Source organism: Bombina bombina, chromosome 4, assembly GCF_027579735.1.
Source record: "Bombina bombina isolate aBomBom1 chromosome 4, aBomBom1.pri, whole genome shotgun sequence".
Lineage (NCBI taxonomy): Eukaryota > Metazoa > Chordata > Amphibia > Anura > Bombinatoridae > Bombina > Bombina bombina.
Window position 1 is genome coordinate 859,778,924 of NC_069502.1, and position 16,165 is coordinate 859,795,088.

Below are 16,165 nucleotides of genomic sequence, written 5' to 3' on the forward strand. Positions count from 1 at the left end.
TATTGCATATATAAATAAACAATAATTCAGATACAGGTTTCAAAGAGGTTTTGATCGCTGTTTCAAGCTAATTCTCTAGAAACTTTTTCTCATTAACCTGTGCCTCATGTACATGTAGTATTGCTAATGTATACTACTGAATTCATTCCAAATATCCCACTCTATATTCATTCCATATATGATTATTATATAAGAACATAGGTAACTGTAAATATGAGTTTATATTACTTTAACTCCAATAATTAGGTTACAGGAACTAAGGTGATATGAAATTCTATTCTGAATTTCACAAATATAGTGAATGGATTCCGTACGAGGTAACAGTAGATCAGAAATTGTGTTATTTTACCTTACGTAGTCGGGCTTAAAAAAGCTCAAAAAATTAAATAATTGTATTCACATATTTAGGAGTATCACAGGTATATTGAAAATAGTTTCTAGTAATCCCCCTAAGGGGTCTCAGGATTTTAAGTCTAAAAATAACTACCTAGTTTGGTTAAGAAGTTGATAGTTCTTCCAAAATTCACGCAAGTTACACCTAATCTAGATATTGTGATATTAGGTTATATCTATTAAAGACTGCATTGATTCAAGGGGTCATATCCTCAAGATTGATATGGCATCATTTTTTAGGGGGATTATTATTCTAGGAACGCACTAAAAGTTAAAGTTTCATTAAGCCCCTTAGGACTCATACTCTGCATCCTAAAGATCCATTTTGTCTCTGCTTTGAGTAAAGCTTTTTCGATATTCCCCCCTCTTATTCTTAATGAGACTTTCTGGAGAATCCAGCCTTGCAATTCTGGTTTGCAGTCATGTTTTTCTAGAAAATGTCTTGCTACTGTAGTCAATTTTTTTGTCATGTTCTAAGTCATTTCTTGCATTTTTGATGTTGCATATATGTTCGCCCAGACATCTTCTGAACTCCCGTGTCGACATGCCCACATACTTCTTCTTACAGTTACATTCAATACAGTAGATAATATTTTTGCTCCTACAATTGTAGAAATCGTTCATTACGATCACTCCAGATGGAAAGATATTCATCTGCTTCACATTTAGTATGTATGGGCAGAATTTGCATGTTCCACAATCATATGTTCCCAAAAAGTCCTTTCTTTTTTTAGGAGTATTTTTAACAAAATGACTCTTCGTTATCTTATCCCTAATAGTAGGGGCTCTTCTCCAGCTCATTGCAATATTATTGCCAATACATTTGGATAGATCCTCGTCTGTTTTTAGAATATGTACATGCGTGTTGAGTATTTCCTTTATTTCTTTATGGGCGGTATTGAAAGTACTTACAAACCTAACTCTGTTATCCATGTTGTTCTTGGATTTAGGTTTCAACAACTGTGCTCTGTCCGTATGGAGGGCTCTGTGATATGCCTTTTTAAGGATACTATTTGGGTATCCTCTAGTTTTTAATCTCTTTTTCATATCCATTTCCTGATTTTTAAAATCTGTAATGTCAGAGCAATTACGCCTTAACCTAAGAAATTCCCCAAAGGGTATGGCTTTCTTGGTGGCTGGATGATGTGCACTTTGAAAATTCAATATTGAGTTAGTGGCAGTATCCTTCCTATAGAGGTCTGATTTAATCTGACCAAACATATCCCTCGAAATCTTTAAATCAAGGAATGTAACACTTTCATGATTGATTTCATATGTTAGGCGTAAATTCAAATTATTGGTGTTGAGGATTCCAATAAATTCTCTGAATATGGATATGTCCCCTTTCCAGATTAGGAAGACGTCATCTATGTACCTGAGCCAAAGGACAATATTGTCCGCATATTTTTCCATATCCATTCCAAACACAAATTCTCGCTCCCACCACCCTAAGTATATGTTCGCATAGGTGGGGGCACAGGCTGTGCCCATGGCTGTTCCTCGAATTTGCAGGAAAAATTTGTCATTAAAGACAAAGAAGTTATGGCTCAGTACAAATTTGAGTAATTTGACTATGAATGTATTTTTGGGGGTATGTTCTATTGCTTCCATTTGGAGAAAATAGTTAACTGCATGACAGCCCCAGTGATGTTCAATTGACGTGTAGAGAGACTCTACGTCACACGTTGCTAAGAGCATATCGTCTTCTAGGGTCATGTCTTCAATTTTACTCAGAACATCCATCGTGTCTCTCGTGTATGAGGGTAATGTCAGAACAATATTTCTTAATCTCAAATCCAAATACCTTGATGCCTGTTCACAGAGACTACCAATTCCAGCCACAATTGGTCTACCAGGGGGTGTCTGTTTGTTTTTATGTATCTTGGGTAATAAATAAAAAGTGGCAATTTTAGGATTGTTCACTTTTAAGAATTTCTCTTCTTTTTCATCAATTAGGTTATCTTTCTTGGCATCCCTCACTAAGGTTTCATACATTTTCAGGTAGTCCTCACTAGGATTGCTCCATAGAAATTTGTAACACTTAGTGTCACCCAGCTGTTTCATTGCTTCTGTGATGTACATAGGTACCGGCCAGATGACAATATTACCTCCCTTATCAGATGGCTTGATGATCACATCATCCCATTTTTGAATGTCATTTAAAGCCCACTTTTCTTCTCTGCTTAGATTACTCCAATCCCTTTCTCTTAAATTCAGAATATCTCTGCAGACTACTTTTAAGAATATTTCTATCTGTGGAAAGGAGGAGAGTTGTGGCATAAATGTGGACTTTTTTGTCAGTTTCTTGTGCCAATCTGGAGTATTAGGTATTGTCATTTCATTGTCTTCTAGTAGTGTCACAAGGTCCATAATGGCTTGTGTCTCTTCATCACTATCATTGTGCTTTGTGTACATTTTTTTGAGTGCCAATTTTCTGGCGAAGAGGTTAATATCTTTTATTATCTCAAAGAAATCAGGGTTGTTAGAAGGGGAAAAGGACAAACCTCTACCTAGTATACTTTTGTGTTGGGGTGATAGAATTCTGTCAGACAAATTCACTATTTCCAAAGTGTCTGAGTTTACCATCTCGGTCGTCTCGACCAATCCTCCCTGGTTTTGTCGTTGTTCCTGTACCCCCATCTCGTTCTGTTTCTCAAATTGATTTCTGTTCTTCCCCCCCCTTCTCTTGCTTTTTCCTTTTCTTTGGGTTTGCCCTCTTTCTCGTTTTTTGAGAGAAGGGTTTGTCTGTCACTTGCACTTGGTACCAGTAGGGTTCTGCCTGAAAATCCTTCTGCCCCCTCTTCCCCTGCTGAGGACTCATACTCTGATGTAGAGACATCCTCCCTATTGGTTTTTGATGGTACTAAGTTCCTTCTACGTCTGGGGTTCCTTTCATCCCATGTAAAAACTCTTCCCTGTTCAAAATCCTTCATATCCCTGCTTAGCTTGGCACATTTGGTCTTAATTATCTCCTTCTCTTTATCGTCTAGTTCTCCTCTCAGGTTTTTATATGCTGTTTTAAAGTCTTCCAGACTTTCAAAGTTTTTAAGTTTAACAGTGATATCAGAGATCTCTTTATTCAGTTCTTCCACAATCTCTGTCTCATAATCTGAGAGAATCGCAACTAAGACCTCTGAACAAGAGATAAGGGCTTGTTCCCATCTCCCTCTATAACTCTCTATATGAAAACTAAAGCTTGGGAAGAGTCTAACTCTTAGGCCTCTAGGTATTATGTGTTTCGCTAGGTAACGGTCATAGGTGCTTTTATTCCATATAGACCTTGTATGTTTCCTTAGCAGTTCACCTAGAATATTCAGGCCTGATTCCCAGTCTTCAAAGTTATTTTTATTAACACCCTCTGTTGTAAAGTTAGCAAATGTTTTGTCTATGTTTGCTTTTCTGTCTTTTTCACGATTAAGGAAATCCTCCATCAAATTGATGGAAGCCATAATTATTTCCCAGTTTATAGAAGAAGACTACTGGATAGTCAATTTTAAGTACTTGTTAAAAAATACCCTTTTAACCTCAAGGGGAAGGTGGGAAAGAACTCGAGATGACAATCTCAGACCTTACTCCAGATAGACCTATGTACTGGATAAGGTAGTGCCTAATGCCGATTATAATGTTTTAAAAAAGGAGAGAAATGAGAACAGAGGCATTAATATGGCACACTTGGGGGATTGACATCTCATAACAAATTGAGTAGGTGATTGAGTGTTGTGGGACTATGAAATTAGTTTAAAACTTAACGTTTATTATTTATTATTCATTAGATTGGCACAAGAAACTGACAAAAAAGTCCACATTTATGCCACAACTCTCCTCCTTTCCACATATAGAAATATTCTTAAAAGTAGTCTGCAGAGATATTCTGAATTTAAGAGAAAGGGATTGGAGTAATCTAAGCAGAGAAGAAAAGTGGGCTTTAAATGACTGAGATGGTAAACTCAGACACTTTGGAAATAGTGAATTTGTCTGACAGAATTCTATCACCCCAACACAAAAGTATACTAGGTAGAGGTTTGTCCTTTTCCCCTTCTAACAACCCTGATTTCTTTGAGATAATAAAAGATATTAACCTCTTCGCCAGAAAATTGGCACTCAAAAAAATGTACACAAAGCACAATGATAGTGATGAAGAGACACAAGCCATTATGGACCTTGTGACACTACTAGAAGACAATGAAATGACAATACCTAATACTCCAGATTGGCACAAGAAACTGACAAAAAAGTCCACATTTATGCCACAACTCTCCTCCTTTCCACAGATAGAAATATTCTTAAAAGTAGTCTGCAGAGATATTCTGAATTTAAGAGAAAGGGATTGGAGTAATCTAAGCAGAGAAGAAAAGTGGGCTTTAAATGACATTCAAAAATGGGATGATGTGATCATCAAGCCATCTGATAAGGGAGGTAATATTGTCATCTGGCCGGTACCTATGTACATCACAGAAGCAATGAAACAGCTGGGTGACACTAAGTGTTACAAATTTCTATGGAGCAATCCTAGTGAGGACTACCTGAAAATGTATGAAACCTTAGTGAGGGATGCCAAGAAAGATAACCTAATTGATGAAAAAGAAGAGAAATTCTTAAAAGTGAACAATCCTAAAATTGCCACTTTTTATTTATTACCCAAGATACATAAAAACAAACAGACACCCCCTGGTAGACCAATTGTGGCTGGAATTGGTAGTCTCTGTGAACAGGCATCAAGGTATTTGGATTTGAGATTAAGAAATATTGTTCTGACATTACCCTCATACACGAGAGACACGATGGATGTTCTGAGTAAAATTGAAGACATGACCCTAGAAGACGATATGCTCTTAGCAACGTGTGACGTAGAGTCTCTCTACACGTCAATTGAACATCACTGGGGCTGTCATGCAGGTAACTATTTTCTCCAAATGGAAGCAATAGAACATACCCCCAAAAATACATTCATAGTCAAATTACTCAAATTTGTACTGAGCCATAACTTCTTTGTCTTTAATGACAAATTTTTCCTGCAAATTCGAGGAACAGCCATGGGCACAGCCTGTGCCCCCACCTATGCGAACATATACTTAGGGTGGTGGGAGCGAGAATTTGTGTTTGGAATGGATATGGAAAAATATGCGGACAATATTGTCCTTTGGCTCAGGTACATAGATGACGTCTTCCTAATCTGGAAAGGGGACATATCCATATTCAGAGAATTTATTGGAATCCTCAACACCAATAATTTGAATTTACGCCTAACATATGAAATCAATCATGAAAGTGTTACATTCCTTGATTTAAAGATTTCGAGGGATATGTTTGGTCAGATTAAATCAGACCTCTATAGGAAGGATACTGCCACTAACTCAATATTGAATTTTCAAAGTGCACATCATCCAGCCACCAAGAAAGCCATACCCTTTGGGGAATTTCTTAGGTTAAGGCGTAATTGCTCTGACATTACAGATTTTAAAAATCAGGCAATGGATATGAAAAAGAGATTAAAAACTAGAGGATACCCAAATAGTATCCTTAAAAAGGCATATCACAGAGCCCTCCATACGGACAGAGCACAGTTGTTGAAACCTAAATCTAAGAACAACATGGATAACAGAGTTAGGTTTGTAAGTACTTTCAATACCGCCCATAAAGAAATAAAGGAAATACTCAACACGCATGTACATATTCTAAAAACAGACGAGGATCTATCCAAATGTATTGGCAATAATATTGCAATGAGCTGGAGAAGAGCCCCTACTATTAGGGATAAGATAACGAAGAGTCATTTTGTTAAAAATACTCCTAAAAAAAGAAAGGACTTTTTGGGAACATATGATTGTGGAACATGCAAATTCTGCCCATACATACTAAATGTGAAGCAGATGAATATCTTTCCATCTGGAGTGATCGTAATGAACGATTTCTACAATTGTAGGAGCAAAAATATTATCTACTGTATTGAATGTAACTGTAAGAAGAAGTATGTGGGCATGTCGACACGGGAGTTCAGAAGACGTCTGGGCAAACATATATGCAACATCAAAAATGCAAGAAATGACTTAGAACATGACAAAAAATTGACTACAGTAGCAAGACATTTTCTAGAAAAACATGACTGCAAACCAGAATTGCAAGGCTGGATTCTCCAGAAAGTCTCATTAGGAATAAGAGGGGGGAATATCGAAAAAGCTTTATTCAAAGCAGAGACAAAATGGATCTTTAGGATGCAGAGTATGAGTCCTAAGGGGCTTAATGAAACTTTAACTTTTAGTGCGTTCCTAGAATAATAATCCCCCTAAAAAATGATGCCATATCAATCTTGAGGATATGACCCCTTGAATCAATGCAGTCTTTAATAGATATAACCTAATATCACAATATCTAGATTAGGTGTAACTTGCGTGAATTTTGGAAGAACTATCAACTTCTTAACCAAACTAGGTAGTTATTTTTAGACTTAAAATCCTGAGACCCCTTAGGGGGATTACTAGAAACTATTTTCAATATACCTGTGATACTCCTAAATATGTGAATACAATTATTTAATTTTTTGAGCTTTTTTAAGCCCGACTACGTAAGGTAAAATAACACAATTTCTGATCTACTGTTACCTCGTACGGAATCCATTCACTATATTTGTGAAATTCAGAATAGAATTTCATATCACCTTAGTTCCTGTAACCTAATTATTGGAGTTAAAGTAATATAAACTCATATTTACAGTTACCTATGTTCTTATATAATAATCATATATGGAATGAATATAGAGTGGGATATTTGGAATGAATTCAGTAGTATACATTAGCAATACTACATGTACATGAGGCACAGGTTGAAGAGAAAAAGTTTCTAGAGAATTAGCTTGAAACAGCGATCAAAACCTCTTTGAAACCTGTATCTGAATTATTGTTTATTTATATATGCAATAATGTTTTATTGGATTGACTCATATCAAGATGCATCTAAACACTCAGTATTGGTAATTACTTGGAATCTTTAGGTTTAATAATAGGAAAATTGTAATACAACTAACCAGAAATCTGGGAGTATGGAATTCTGAATTATTCTGTGGCACAGCATTGCGTACTTTAACCTGAGGAGTTTTGAATGATTATAGCGTTTATATACTGATATATTGTCATGATGAATACGGGCTTTTGTTTACTATCCATACTAATATGCCGTTTCCAGTGGAGTCCGGGATGGAGCTAAAATGACAAGGAGCGTAATCACGCCCTCATATGTTTCCAACCGCACACTATTGGTGTAACGGCACACACCCTCTGTTTTTGAACCAATCGCTGAAGACCATTCGCGATTGGACGATTAGACGCGTCAGTCTAAACAACAGATCAGGATTGGTCTAATGACCTACATAAGGAAATCCCGGGAGGTGATCGGGTCAGCCTTTGATAAAGCGTATGCGAAACGCGCGTTAGGCCGTTTGCACTGCGCTCTCTGTCTTAATATAGAATATAGTGTTAAAAATGGGTTTAGGTTATTAGAATAATTACCTCTGAATATCGTCCTTTGGTATAATTGTTGGCCCTCTTTTAGGGCACCTTTAACGGGTTATAATTAGCTTGCTTTGGGAATGAGAGAGTGTTAGAAGTATTTCCAGTTTAATTGATTTAAGGCACATAAGCAGTATCGATAATAGTACTTCTTTCTAATACCTCCACCTAAGCATGCTGCGGACCACATAGAAACTGAGTAACCAGTTAGGACGATAACCTCACCCAGATACTACATATTTAATTGTGCAACTTATAGGAGGTTACTCCTAATACAGAGAGTTAGCAGTGCTTGTATATAAATTATTTCTTTCTTTAATTTTTTTCTTTATCTTTAGTTAATTTAATTTTCGTTTTCTTTTATATGTATGTGAATGGATTTTTAACATATAGTGGCATGGTCCACACCACTGTGTACAACTATATATATATATATTTTATCTAATGAATAATAAATAATAAACGTTAAGTTTTAAACTAATTTCATAGTCCCACAACACTCAATCACCTACTTAATTTGTTATGAGATGTCAATCCCCCAAGTGTGCCATATTAATGCCTCTGTTCTCATTTCTCTCCTTTTTTAAAGCTGCTTTGCTTTGTAGCTAGCCTGATTGGACCAAATCAGGAAGTCATTGTTCCTTTGAAATGAAGCTCTGATGCAGAGGTATGTAAATTAACTGATTGACTACCTTAGCAACAGGTGTAACTCTTTTCTCTCTCTTTTTCCTGTAATGAAACAGGGATGTGTCTGAGAGCTGCTCACTTGGGCATCCCAGGGACAGATTGCTTCAAACTCTGTTGTCTTGGGTTGATGTACTTATCACCAAGTATTTCAAGCACAACTGCCATTCGCTTCCTTAGTGATAGCATGGAGCGTAGACCTTGCAAAGCTGCACTGAGTCCGGAGCTAACTGCAGCTTTGCAAGGTCTATGCTCCACGCTATGACTAAGCAAGTTGATTGCTGCTGTGCTTGAAATGTTTGCAGTGATAAGTACATCAGCCCAAGTAGACAACAGAGTTTGAAGTCATCTGTCCCTGGGATGCCCAAGTGAGCAGCTCCCAATCAGCTACATCTCTGTTTAATTACAGGAAATTATGGCTTATTTCGCAACTCAAATGGATTATTGTTCCAAAAGCTGCCAGTCTCCCAAACGCTCCCTAGTCTCCTCTGCTCAGTGCTCTGTACGGCTGGTGGGGCTGGAATTCATGTTCCTGGCAGTAATCCAGAGTAGGCTAATGAAGACAGTTTTTTTTATTGTCTGTTGCTCAGCCTGTGCACGCAGCCGTACTGGCAAAGTATCTCAGTAGATACACTGAAAGAACAACAAGCCTGCAAATGTTTATGCTTTGAGCTTGCATAGGAGATCTGCAGAGATACCTTGCCAGTCGTAAATCAGGAAAAGTCTCTTCACGCCTCATTTCCCGTTAGGCAGCTTGAAGCAGTCTGTCACTGTGATGCCCAACATCCCTGTTTCCTTAGATGTTATCTTAATTGCTGATTTGATTCTTCCCCCCCCCCCCCCCCCCCCGCAGTGGATTTATTGCCTTTGCAAAAATGCTGTGGTTACAGTTCACGTATCCACCAATTAACCCTTTTCTGGCACTACACACTGTCTTGTGTCTCCAAGCACTCTAATAAATAAATATATATTCTTACCGAAAGTCCCACTTTGACTGGGATTGTCCCTGTTTGTCCCAGTATCCCAACCAGTTGTTTCATTCAAACCCGGACACATTATTCAAAATGACTGTACTGTGAGTCTGTGACTCTTCAGTATAGTTGGATGCTGATACTTTGTTACATATTCAGCCTTGCTTAGCTTAACGTTTGTGTCCTTCAAAGTTTACATCTAGTAATACATTCTGAGGGAGCGGCATAGGGTTTTTTAATTTTGTAGTACTATATGGTTTATTTTTCTAAGAATTTAATTCCCCCCGACCCCTGGTGACATCACCGGTGATATACCTTTAGGGGAATCATGTGGATGTGACCAGGAAGTGCAGACAGGCAGGATTTTTGGTGTGGATCTTGCTTTACTTCATGCAGAACAGCATTTTGGCTGTAATCTCTCTGCATTATGGTATAGCGTAGCCTCTTAAACAGCTTTACCAGGTATGTTTCTTTTTGACTTATTTCATTCAATGTTGTATTTATGCCTTATCAGTATTTGGCTCTGTTCCTTAATTAGACACATAAAACACATATTTACACTGCAGATATATAATTGTGTGATGTATACGCTTTTTACAATTTTATGAAATTGATAATTATGCATGATGTTTGGCATTATTTAGAATCTGAGATTTAGATGAATGATTTATTTGCTTATGTTGTGTATGGGTTGCCAAGACAACGTAATAGTTCCTTTTTCACTAGGGGGTGGTGTTATGGTCTATTTAAACTGTGTGATTCACTTGTTGTTTGACTGAGGAAGGGTAGAGTATCCACAAAACATTACGCACATAAAAACTACTACTTTAAAAGGACCAGTAATCACCATGCCCCCCTATATCTCCAGGGTGTATGCAGATTTATTGAAAGTCACATTATACCCTGACCAAAAAATATTATGGCCAAAAAACTGTCTACAACCTAAGGGGGTTGTGGGGGGCAGCAGAATTTTGAATGCCTAGAGCAGCAAAAAACCTAAATACGCCACTGTGTCTATTATATATCTGTAACTAAGGTACTGGAGAGGGGGCTGTATGTATGCAGAGGGAAATGCTCTATAATATATGTTATGGAAAATTGTGACTGATATTACTTTTAACTTGCACAAATTATTAAAATGATATCTAAAGTGATGGTAAACTGTTTTTTGTATATACATCCGGAATGTTAGCGATATTTTTAGATAGTTTAATGCAACAGTTGTAAAGAAGGTGCACTATAACTTACTTAAAGGGGCATTATACACTCATTTTTTCTTTGCATAAATGTTTTGTAGATGATCTATTTATATAGCCCATAAAGTTGTTGTTTTTTTTTTTTAAAAAAAAGTATAGTTTTGCTTATTTTTAAAGAACATTGCTCTGATTTTCAGACTCTTAACCAAGCCCTAAAGTTTTATGAGAATACCGTCGGCTACCTTCTCCAGCTTGCTCGTGTTTGTGTAAAGGGTCTTTTCATATGCAAAAGAAGGGGGAGGGGGGAGTGTCTTATTTCCCACTTGCAGTGGGCTTTCCAGCTACCTTTTCAACAGAGCTAAACAGGAAGCTTCTAAGTAAGTTTTTAAACAGTTTTATACTGGATTTTTATATCCGTATCTGTGCATTTTTTTCTGTATAGTAGTTTCTATTACATGCAGTTAAAAGAAAATGAGTGTATACTGTCCCTTTAATGCTGAAATTCTAATACCCCGTGCTCCGGCCATCAACTTCAAAAGTAATTTTTTTGGTGAGCTTAAAGGTATACTAAACACAAATATTTCCTTTCATGATTCAGCATGCAATATTAAGCAACTTTCTAATTTACTCCTATTATCAATTTTTCTTCATTCTCTTCCTATCTTTATTTGAAAAAGGAGTAATGTAAGGTTAGAAGCCAGCCCATTTTTGGTTCAGCACCTGGGTAGAGCTTGCTGATTGGTTTGCTACATTTAGCCACCAATTGGCAAGCGTTACCCAGGTGCGGAACCAAAAATGGGCCGTCTCTTAAGGTTACATTCCTGCTTTTTCAAATAAAGATATCATGAGAACAAAGAAAAATAGGCGCTAATTAGAAAGAAGAAAAATTAGGTTTAGTATCCATTAAAAGGGTTCGTCAAGTCAAACTTTCATAATTCACATAGGGTAAGAAAATTTAAATAACTTTCCAATTTACTTTTATCATTAAATTTGCTTTGTTCTTTGGGTATTCTTTGCTGAAAGCTAAACCTAGGAAGGCTTAAACTGATGTTTAAGCTGTTGAAGGCTGCCTCTTATCTCAGTGCATTTTGACAGTTTTTCACAGACAGTGAGAGTCATGTGTGCCATATAGATAACATTCTGCTCACTCCAGTGGGGTTATTTGTGAGTCAGCACTGATTGGCTAAAATACAAGTCTATAAAAATAACTGAGATAGGGGTCAGTCTGCAAAGGCTTAGATACAAGGTAATCAGAGGTAAAAAGTATATTAACTCCTTAACGACCGAGGACGTGCCGGGTACGTCCTCCAAAAAAATACCCTTAACGACCGAGGACGTACCCTGCACGTCCTCAGTCTCTGAAAGCGTTGGAAGTGATCCTGATCGCTTCCAGGTTATTGCAGTGATGCCTCGTTATCGAGGCTTCCTGCAATAACATTTTTTTAGCAGTCTGATGCAGAGAGAGCCACTCTGTGGCCCTCTTTGCATCGGCCATCGATGGCCGCAATCGTTGGTGAGTGGGAGCCGGCGTGGGAAGCGGGTGGGCGGCCATCGATGCCTTCTTTGAGCCAGAGGGGGAGATCGTGGGCGGGGTAGCCAGGAGCGCACACGGATGCGCGCGCGTGCACGGGTAGGGAGCGGGTGGGAACCGCTACACTGCAGAAAAATAGTGATGCAAAAGTGGCAGAGAGGGTATATACACATATTATAAACATGATCTAAGGGATCTGGGAGGGGGTGGGGGTGGTCTTTGGGGGGGCAAGCTACACTACAGGAAAAAAAATCTAAAAAAAGTTAAAAAAAAAATATTTTATTGTAAACTGGGCAGACAGCTGCCAGTACCCAAGATGGCTACTAATAAGTTAGAGGGGGAGAGTTAGAGAGCTGTTTGGGGGGGGGGGGAATCAGGGAGGTTGGGGGCTAAGGGGGGATCCTACAGAGCAGCATATGTAAATATGCTTAAATTTAAAAAACAAACAAAACAGATACCTTTTATTTTAGTACTGGCAGACTTTCTGCCAGTACTTAACATGGCGGGGGCAATTGTGGGGTGGGGGAGAGAAGAGAGCTCTTTGGGAGGGATCAGGGGATGTAATGTGTCAGTTGGGAGGCTGATCTCTACACTAAAGCTAAAATTAACCCTGCAAGCTCCCTACAAGCTACCTAATTAACCCCTTCACTGCTAGCCATAATACACGTGTGATGCGCAGCGGCATTTAGCAGCCTTCTAATTACCAAAAAGCAACACCAAAGCCATATATGTCTGCTATTTCTGAACAAAGGGGATCCCAGAGAAGCATTTACAACCATTTGTACCATAATTACACAAGCTGTTTGTAAATAATTTCATTGAGAAACCGAAAGTTTGTAAAAAAAAAAAAAAAAAAAGTGAACGATTTTTTTTATTTGTTCGCATTTGGCAGTGAAATGCTGGCATGAAATATACCAAAATGGGCCTAGATCAATACTTTGGGATGTCTTCTAAAAAAATATATACATGTCAAGGGCTATTCAGGGATTCCTGACCAGATATCTTTCTTAAAGGGTCAGTATACACTCATTTTCAATTACAACTGTATGTAATAGACACTACTATAAAAAAAAAAAAAAGATGCACAGATACTGATATAAAAATCCAGTATAAAACGGTTTAAAATCTTACTTAGAAGTTCTCCCTTTAGCTTAGTTGAAAAGGTAGATGGAAAGCTCACTGCAAGTGGGAATTAAGACACTGCTCCCCTCCCCTTTCTTTTGCATATGAAAAGACCCTTTACACAAACAGGAGCAAGCTGGAGAAGGTAGCTGACGGTATTCAAATAAAACTTTGGGGCTTGGTTAGGAGTCTGATAATTAGAGCAATGTTATTTAAAAATAAGCAAAACTATACTTTTTAAAAGAAGGAAAAAACTTTGTATAAATCCTTTTTGTTGTTTTTATCTATCTCTCTCTCTCGCTCTCTGTCTCTATTTTTTCTAATGTTTATAATTTAAATGCTTTAATTCAATTTAAAATAAAAAAATAAAAATTATAACCAATATTTCATTGTTGTTTTAAATATAGTGAAAGAAAATAAACTTGAATATTTGTTTTTGGAGGAATTGAAGGATCATTACATCCTATTTCAATGTAAGTTTATATAATTTTTTCAGTAGATATACCAAATGTAATTTTAAATGTTTAGTTTTGGGTTCAAGTCCTAATAATGATAAAAAAAATTTTAAATCACCAATACTTAGCGCTCGCTCCCTTTCTTGTGCGCTCCCTCTCTTTTTCTCTCTCGCTCTTGCTCTCTTTTTCTCTCTCGCTCTTGCTCTCTTTTTTTCTCTCGCTCTTGCTCTTTTTTTCTCTCGCTCTTGCTCTCTTTTTCGCGCTCTTTTTTTTTTCTCGCTCTCTTTTTTTTTTCTCGCGCTCCTCCTTTTTTTTTCTCGCGCTCCTCTTTTTGCTCTCTTGAGTCTCAGACTGACATGGCATACCGGGTGTGAGGGAGGCGTGGCACCGGCGGGGCATGGAGTGACACGGGATCGAAGGGGAGGTGCCGGATATGACGCAGGCGGGGCCAGGTGTGATGTGGGCGGGGCCGTGCAGAAGTGAGAGCTCAAAAGAGGGGGGATAGAGAGCAAAAGAGAGGGGATAGAGAGACAGTAAAAGAAAAGTGGGAGAGAGACGGCAAAAGGGAGAGACGGCAAAAGGGAGAGACGGCAAAAGGGGATGAGACGGCAGAAGGGGAGGAGACGGCAGAAGGGGAGGAGACGGCAAAAGGGGAGGAGACGGCAAAAGGGGAGGAGACGGCAAAAGGGGAGGAGACGGCAAAAGGGGAGGAGACGGCAAAAGGGGAGGAGACGGCAAAAGGGGAGGAGACGGCAAAAGGGGAGGAGACGGCAGAAAGGGAAGAGAGACGGCAAAAAGGGGAGAGACGGCAAAAGAGAGAGACGGCAAAAGAGAGGGGGGAGAAAGGGGAGAGACGGCAAAAGAGAGGGGGGAGAAAGGGGAGAGACGGCAAAAGAGAGAGACGGCAAAAGAGAGGGGGGATTAAGGGGAGAGGGGGAGAGAGCAAAAGAGGGGAGAAAGACAGAGAGAGAATGCAAAAGAGGGGGGTGAGAGAGCAAAAGAGGGGAGAGAGACAGAGAGAGAATGCAAAAGAGGGGGGTGAGAGGGCAAAAGAGAGGGGGAAGAGAGAGAGCAAAAGAGGGGGGGTTAGAGAGGGGGAAGAGAGAGAGCAAAAGAGAGGGGGGGAGAGAGGGCAAAAGAGAGGGGGAAGAGAGAGAGCAAAAGAGGGGGGGGAGAGAGGGCAAAAGAGAGGGGGAAGAGAGAGAGCAAAAGAGGGGGGGGGGGGGAGAGGGCAAAAGAGGGGGGGGGGAGAGAGGGCAAAAGAGGGGGGGGAGAGAGGGCAAAAGAGGGGGGGGGGGAGAGAGGGCAAAAGAGGGGGGGGGGGAGAGAGAGAGCAAAAGAGGGGGGGGAGAGAGGGCAAAAGAGAGTGGGGGAGAGACCAAAAGAGAGGGGGGAGAGAGAGCAAAAGAGAGGGGGGAGCCAAAGAGACCAAAAGAGAGGGAGGGGGAGAGAGAGAGCAAGGGGTGGAACCGCTGTACTGCAAAAAATGGCCCGTGTACACGGGCTTTAGGACTAGTTTAAAATAAAAATGATAACCAATATTTAATTGTTGTTTTAAATATAGTGAAAGAAAATAAACTTGAATATTGGTTTTTGGAGGAATTGAAGGATCATTACCTCCTATTTCAATGTAAGTTTATATAATTGTTTATTAGATATACCAAATGTAATTTAAATGTTTAGTTTAGGGGTTAAGTTCTCTCTTGCTTTTTCTTTCTCCAACATTGGTGTGTCCGGTCCACGGCGTCATCCATTACTTGTGGGATATTCTCCTCCCCTACAGGGAAAGGCAAGGAGAGCACACAGCAAGAGCTGTCCATATAGCTCCCCCTCTGGCCCCGCCCCCCAGTCATTCTCCTTGCCGCTTTGAACAAGTAGCATCTCCATGGGGATGGTGAGGAGTTTGTGGTGTTAGTTGTAGTTTTTTATTTCCTCTATCAAGAGTTTGTTATTTTAAAATAGTGCTGGTATGTACTATTTACTCTGAAACAGAAAGAGATGAAGAGTTCTGTTTAAAAGAGGAAGTATGATTTTAGCAGCAGTAACTAAAATCAATTACTGTTCCCACACAGGACTGTTGAGATGAGAGAACTTCAGTTGGGGGGAACAGTTTGCAGACTTTTCTGCTCAAGGTATGACTAGCCATTTTCTAACAAGACTGTGTAATGCTGGAAGGCTGTCATTTTTCCCTCATGGGGATCGGTAAGCCATTTTCTTAGACTTAGAAAGAATAAAGGGCTTATTATGGGCTATTAACTGGTGGACACTCTTAAGGGCTAAATCGGCTCCGGTTTCCACATTTTAAGGGTTA

The 16,165-nt window shown here is 39.0% G+C and overlaps 1 protein-coding gene across 2 annotated transcripts in view; it reads left to right on the forward strand.

Annotated features, from left to right (window-relative positions):
* The window catches only part of LOC128657315 (zinc finger protein 3 homolog), a 188,547-nt gene that overhangs the window by 3,937 nt on the left and 168,445 nt on the right, over nucleotides 1-16,165 (forward strand). The window contains exons 2-3 of one of the 2 annotated variants that reach the window (XM_053711610.1): nucleotides 13,807-13,872; nucleotides 15,419-15,484. The gene's annotated coding sequence lies outside the window, so the exon portion shown is untranslated. Of the gene's footprint in view, nucleotides 1-13,806; nucleotides 13,873-14,171; nucleotides 14,307-15,418; nucleotides 15,485-16,165 lie in introns of those variants that run through there. The other variant, XM_053711611.1, reaches the window with a different exon arrangement.